At 33.6% G+C, this 7694-nt stretch overlaps 1 protein-coding gene across 2 annotated transcripts in view; it reads right to left on the bottom strand.

Moving 5' to 3' along the window:
* The window catches only part of Imp (IGF-II mRNA-binding protein), a 37428-nt gene that overhangs the window by 27551 nt on the left and 2183 nt on the right, over positions 1-7694 (bottom strand). The gene's annotated exons all lie outside the window — the stretch shown is intronic.

The raw sequence follows: 7694 nt of genomic DNA, 5'->3' as shown, positions 1-7694 counted from the left end.
TACGGGTATACATACGGTGACCATATTAACCAACGTAAAATAAAGTACATTTTTTTTCAAAATGATTTGGGAATACGTACATACAACTTGTATGATAAAAGTACCTTACCCATATCGTAATTTAAATCAAGCATTTACCAGTTAATTATATTATTTAATTGCCCAATTTCCAATGCTCTAGCGAAAAATGAAGCCAAATCCTTTTTCAAGGACTTCGACGAAGCCAGCGCACAGTGGTTCGAAATTGGAACTTAATGTTTATAATCCACTGGAGTCTTAATTTTTCAACCAATTTTTACTAAAAAGCAAACAAAAAGATTTATTTTGGTGAACATTTTTTTATAACATTTAAAATTTTTTTTTTGTGTATTTTTTTTTGTTTTGAGGGAACCATACAATTGTTTTCAACTAGTTTTTGTTATGAAACATTTATTAACTGGAAGAGGAGAATACATTTTCTTCAAAATTGCTACTTTTTCTGCAGTTTGCACAAAAAAATTTATTATGATCAAATGAAAATTCAAAAATCAGGCTCAACTGGTCTCTTGCAAATATTGTAAGCTTTCATAAAAAAAAAAAAATATTAATCAAATGAAGTGAAAAATGAAGGCTCCAATGAATTACGAACACTAAATGCCAGTTTTGAACCACTGTGCAACAGGGGGTTTATTGTTCTCTTTCAGTGAAACTGGAAACTCAGCGTGCAACACGATCCTGAGCACAACTTTCCCTGCGCTTTATAGATTGTACAAAGATAACCGATTAAATAGAAATCCTTAAGTGGGACGCGAAACAAACTGGGGAAGGTTTTCATTTTATAAGGGACATTTTCATTTTTCATATTCTGCGTTTAAAAGTTTACCTCTGAAAAATGCAGAGCCGATTTAAAGAACAGTTTAAGAAATAAAGGACAAAAGGCGTCCTTTATTTTGAAAAAAACTTATAAAGGACAGGGTGCTAAAATAAAGGACTGTCCTTTAAAATAAAGGACGGATGGTCACCGTAGGTATACATATGAGATTGAGTGGTTATTTTTACTTTTTTAGTATATGTTTTTTTAGGGCAAATGAAAGAGACACGTATTTTTTGTTTTGCTGAGTTAAGAGCATCTGAAAATTTTAGGGCAAAGTGTGGTTTTAGAGAAAAACGGCTGACAATTTTTTTTTTTAATCTTACTAGTTTTTTCAAAAATGCTCTACATTTGCATAGGTGGAAATTTGAAAAATTTTGAAAATTAACCAAATGGCTGCCATTTTTGGAAAAATCAAAATACTAAATTTTCGCAATACATCATTTTTTATTTTGTTTTGTGGTTACTAGAAAAAAACGGGAGTTTTTTCCAATAGGTTAGAGATCCGCTAAAACGCCTCGAAAGTTCGAAGAATTTTTTTTCTGAAAATAAGAACATCCTAGTTTTGAGCCGAAAATAATAGAACTTAAATTGGAAATCTTTGGTTTAAAATTGTTTGATCCCAAAATTTGTTTAGCACGAAAGTTGCAGTGTATTTGCGCTTCAACTAATTTGACTGTCAATCAAAAGTGCAATTCATACAGCTAATTTTTTAACATTACATAATCGATGGGAATCAAATGATACACAGCGCAAAAATTTGGAAGGGCGAGCGCGAAGTTTAGGCAAAGAATAAGATGCCCCTCGAAAGAGTTGAAGAGATAAGCAGCAATGAAAAGAAAAAAGATCGCAGTTCTCATTTTTGTTTTTGTAATGTTGAGGCATATTTTTGAAACAGTATAACCCTTGCTAACAAGGCAAGACAACAACAATAAACAAGCGACCAAAAAAAAACACACAAATAGTTAGCTAAGGATGCGAACAAACTGTGATTTTTTTCATTAGCTGAAAAAAGGATAAAAAGTAACAACGGCATGTCAAAAATTCGGGGGGACGCACATGCCTACATACATACATACAACCGTGTGTGTGTGTGTGTGTGTGTGTGTGCACGTAGATGTCATGTGAAGCGCAACTGTAACTCATTTGCACAGAAATAAACGCACAACATGGCTGGTGTCAAAGGAGCAAATCACATGCCCGAAAAACTGTAGGTTTAAAAAAAACCCAAGCGAAAGGATACAACTAACACTGATAGGGAAGTAGTCAGTCCGCTTTATATTGACTTGCCATTTGCTGTTTGCTGAAGAAACAGTTTGAGCAGGGCTTTTGCATTACGGATGAGTTTTGAGGAGCTGCGCATCTCAGCTGGCTACGCAAGCGCAGGAGCACACGTGAAAAAAAAAAACTTGGAGGTAAAAAAATATCGAAATAAGAACAACACACAAAGCCAGCGGCAAGGAAGAAGCCGACGAAGCATGTGACGAGTAGCTGCTGGCTGTGGTGTAGCTTTCCTGCCGCCTCAGTCATTGTTGTTGTTGTTGACAAAACGCATGGAAGGCGCGCGGGAATGCGCTTCTAACTAAGTAAATTTAGAAGTGTGTTGTGTTTAGAGTGGGGCCAGGTGCCAGGGCCAGAGGCAGAGGCAGAGGCAGAGGACAGTGGACAGCGAGCAGGAAGGATATCAGGACACATCACAACCACTGGTATGGCTAATGTTGACCAAACTGTGAGAGACAAATTGCCGGTGAAGCAACATGCAAATGAACACGCTACCACGCACACATACATATACATGTGCATATATCACAAATGCGCATGTGTGTATGTGCATTTATACGTATAAAGCAAAATGCCTTGAGAAGCGTTGAATGAAGTGCTTTTGAAGCAGCAATAACTTGGGTAGAGAAGAGGCGTGCGGTGTGCGGTGGGATGACAGGAAGCGCCACAGGAAGAAGGCTGCGAGGAGGATGGCTGATGACCAGGCAGATTATGTTGACGATTGTTAAGCATGAATAAAATTGTATGATGTATGTAGATATGGGCGAAGGTGTGTGTGTGTGTGTGTGTGTAAGAAATTGCTGATTGCTAAGAAACCATCAAAAAATGGTGCTGTTGTTGGTGGTGGCGGCGACGCAGGGCAAACGGAGGTAGGCTTGATTTGAGCGAGCTTGTTTGACGCGCCAAGTGAAAAACGTGGCAGCAACAACAAAAAAATCCACCATGGCACCAGCACACAAAAATTAGTAGACAGTTTTTGGGTATTCAAAAGGTGTACAATACATATACATATATGTACATACATACACATATTTGCATAAATATGCATGCATGAAAAAAAATAAGGTTGTCTTTGGCAGAAAACAACAGCAGCGCATAACATGGGAAACTAGTTCACAAGGAGGCACAAAGCGCACNTATATATGTACATACATACATATACATATTTGCATAAATATGCATGCATGAAAAAAAAACGTTATCTTTTTCAGAAAACAACAGCAGCGCATAACATTGGAAACTAGTTCATAAGGAGGCACAAAGCGCATATGCAGCTAAAAAATACACACACACAAACAAACAAACACGTTTAAAATTTTGAAAATGACAAGAAAATTGAAGATGCGCGCCTTAGAAATGTATACACGTTAGGGTGCAGCACCAACAAAAAAGTTGCGGCTTTTCCACCGAAATTTTTAAAATTTACTAAATCGTCGATGCCTTTGCAAAACCGCAAATCGACACTGAAATTGCAACTGGCGCGTAACTATTTTTCCATTGTTTTTTAATATCTCCTACCTATCACAACTGCGGCCAGGGATTTGGCAGGAATTGCCGGCAGTACTAATATTTGTAATAATTGCTGTAACTTTAAAGAAAATTTATTGTAAATTTTTAATATAAGTATATATATATATATATTTTTGATTTTACACGATATGCATAGGGAAAGCCAAGAAAAATGCCTTACTAAAAACTTTCTCTGGATTTTAGCTATTGTGGAAGTTGCCAAATTTTTTATTTACTCTTGTAAAAATGAAGTATCTTTATTTTAAAAGAGTATTTTTCGTTTTAAATATATGAATAAATTTTTTGCTATTTTGTTTTTTTTTTTAAATATGGTTTGAAAATATTGCTAATAAAAATTAAATTAAATTTGGATAAATTTAAAAGAAAAGTTAGAAGCTTTTATTTTTTTTTTGGAAAGTGAAAAGATAATCATTTCACTAAAAACAGTTTTTAGTGAAACGATCGTCATATATATTTATTACTTAACAATAGATTTTGTGTGGACTCACAGACCAACATCAGTAGTTATGAGTCTTTTTTTTAAGCACAGTAGTTAAGGGTTAGGACTTCCGCCAAAATACATCGGCAAATTATTAAGACTTACTATGTGAGCTAGAGCGATTTGAAAATACCTACAAAAATCTTATTGCTTTGCTTCCATTGATAATATTTTTAAATATTTTTATGTAGACCTTTTAGGTTAATTTTTAGAAATTTTTTAATTAATTATTTAAAAGAAACTAGATTTTCGTTTTGCTCCAGCTCACGTAAATCTTAATAATTTTCCGTAATATTTCGGGCGGAAGTCCTAAAATAAAATACATTTTATAATTCCTATACTGGAGATTTTTTGTTTTGTATGAAGAGTGATGCAACCTAATGTACATATATACATATGTAGTATGTATGAACCTTCAATATTGCCTAACTTTTGTGAAACAATTTCATACAGAAAATTAAGCAATTCCCCCTTCAAGGAAAAAGTGGGAAAAAACCGTAAATAAATAATTAAAAAACAAACACACGTCCTAGCAAATATTGCTGCGTTTTCTAATCAAGTAACCGAAAAAAGACAAAAAAATCAACGTAAAACGCATATCTACTCTTTCCTTCAACTCGTATCTGCTTCAAAGCTTAGCAATAATTTTGGCAATTCTTCCTGTCTTTTCTGTCGTGTTATTATGCGCGCATTTGTGGTTGTGGCAGCAGAAAAAAATAAAAAATAAAATTTATGATTTTTTCACATCATTTTGGCGTTTGATGAAATGCCAACACAATTACAAGCATTAGCTGTGCTTCCGCAACCCTTTTCTAGTGCGCTTTCATTGCGCTAAGCAGCTAACATTTGATAAGATATCACGCAGGCCTTGCTTGGGAGGCAGAAAGTAAGCGAGGATATACCCCTTTTCATGTCAGTGTAATTGTATCCTTTTTTTTTTTATATTTTTTGTGTATTTTTTGGTGATTGAATTGCATACCTAAGCGCTAACATATGTACATAGCATTAACTCAATTCAATTAACACTTATTCAAAGCATTGAAAAGCAATGCAGCAAATAAAATTATAAAAAAATTGAATTGCCACATTTTTGGTACGAAAAAACCTTTTTTGAGTTTGCAGATCATTTATCAATTTAAACATTTACAAAACCATCGTAACGAAAAAGCACACTGCACTTAAATATCTGTTATCCGTGTGCAAATGCTTTTATCCGCACTGCCAAAACATGCTCAAAATTCGAAAAAAAACAGTTTCTTTGCTGCTTTAAACCATAAAACCTTATATCCGGCCAAGTAAAATTTTATCCTAGCAACACATACATATTTAATTAAAACTACAACGTTATCTTAAATCAAATAAAGCGCTAAAATCTGTTATCTGTTATCTGGCTGAAAAAATTTAAAACCCATCGTAGTGAAAATAGCATGCTGAACCTTCAAATCCATTATCCGGGTGCGGAACTCGTTATCCGTGTCTTCAAAGGTTTCTCACAATTTAAAAACTAATTTTATGCTAATTCCAACTACAAAATCTTTTATCCGTCTATGTAAGGCTCTATCCAAGAAACAGATAATTTCATGAACAACGAAAAGCTACTATTTTAGCGCTTTGCCACCGCATAACGCACTAAACTCGGTTATCCCGCTAAAAGAACTTGTATCATTTTAACAGAATATAAAACCATTATTGTGGAATTAGTATGCTAAATCTAAAAAACTTTTATCCGGGGTCCAAATTTTGTATGCGTCAAAAATTTCTGAAATTTTAAAACCAATTTTTATTCTACTTTCAACTGCAAAACCTTTTATCCGGCTATGTGAATTTATATCCCAGCAACAGATAATTACATTTACAACGAAACCCGTCGAATAAAGCACTGAACTCGGTTATCTGGTTGCAAGGACATGTATTCGATGTATTAATTTTTTTCGTAATTTAAAATCCGTATTCTTTGCAAATTTTTGTCTTGCAAATCACTTTCTGACAGTTTATAAACAGGTTCTATGCTGCTTTAAGCCCTACATCTTTTTATCCGACAATGTAAAATTATATGCAAGTGTACATATGTACGATTAAAACATAGAACACGATAATTTTAGGTCCTTTTCATAGAATCAAGCGCAAAAATCTGTTATCCAGCTGCAAGCACTTGTATCCAAATTATAAGATTTTTTCGTAATTTAAAATCGTTATTCTGCATTCATTTTGTAGTTCAAATCGCCTATCCGCAAATGCAAATGCAAATAGTATCCACACACGAATATAGTTTTTATACTATAAATAAAATACTATTNAAAAACTTTTATCCGGGGTCCAAATTTTGTATGCGTCAAAAATTTCTGAAATTTTAAAACCAATTTTTATTCTACTTTCAACTGCAAAACCTTTTATCCGGCTATGTGAATTTATATCCCAGCAACAGATTACATTTACAACGAAACCCGTCGAATAAAGCACTGAACTCGGTTATCTGGTTGCAAGGACATGTATCCGATGTATTAATTTTTTTCGTAATTTAAAATCAGTATTCTTTGCAAATTTTTGTCTTGCAAATCACTTTCTGACAGTTTATAAACAGGTTCTATGCTGCTTTAAGCCCTACATCTTTTTGTCCGACAATGTAAAATTATATGCATGTGTACATATGTACGATTAAAACATAGAAACACGATAATTTTAGGTCCTTTTCATAGAATCAAGCGCAAAAATCTGTTATCCAGCTGCAAGCACTTGTATCCAAATTATAAGATTTTTTCGTAATTTAAAATCGTTATTCTGCATTCATTTTGTAGTTCAAATCGCCTATCCGCAAATGCAAATGCAAATAGTATCCACACACGAATATAGTTTTTATACTATAAATAAAATACTATTATTTCCGCACATTGCTAGCGAATAAAGCACCAGATCTGTTATCCGCCTGCAAAATCTTTCACCCGGAAAATCGAAACTTTCGCGTATTTTATGTTACTTTTCGTCTTTTACTTTTAATATAACACCAAGAAAATATCAATGAAACAGAAACTGTTGTATTAAAAAGGATAAAGCAATAAAATCTGTTTTTCAACTGCAAATTTTTGTATCCCGTGGTTTAGGATAAATAAATTTTTGGCATATGTGTGGGAGCTTGTATGAACATTTTCATTCTCCAAATTCCTTATCCGGCTCAAAAAACTTTATCCGTATATGCGAACAATACATATAATGATCAAATATTACTTTAGTGACACTATAATCCATCTTTTTCATGGATTTTTTTTTATCCGTATGCATAATAATTAATTTAATTTCTTTAAAATGCTTCTAAAACGAAACGGATTTGTTAAGTGAAGATAAGACATTATCCATAAGGTCGAAAACTGTTTTGCCCCTGGATAAGGTTGTTCTCTACATTTTTCACTCTTAAAATATCTTATCCATCTTGGTAAACTTTTATCCGAATATGCGGATAAGGGTAGCAATAAGGGAAACCTTCTGGTGTGGTACTTGCAATCTTTTGAGTACGAAATATGTTTATCCGGTCGCATGTTCCCATAGAAAAAACTTCGAAAA

Source organism: Rhagoletis zephyria, unplaced genomic scaffold (assembly GCF_001687245.7).
Source record: "Rhagoletis zephyria isolate East Lansing unplaced genomic scaffold, Rhagoletis_zephyria_1.1 Rzeph_scaffold_01049, whole genome shotgun sequence".
Classification (NCBI taxonomy): Eukaryota; Metazoa; Arthropoda; class Insecta; order Diptera; family Tephritidae; genus Rhagoletis; species Rhagoletis zephyria.
This window is presented reverse-complemented; position numbering and strand designations above follow the sequence as displayed.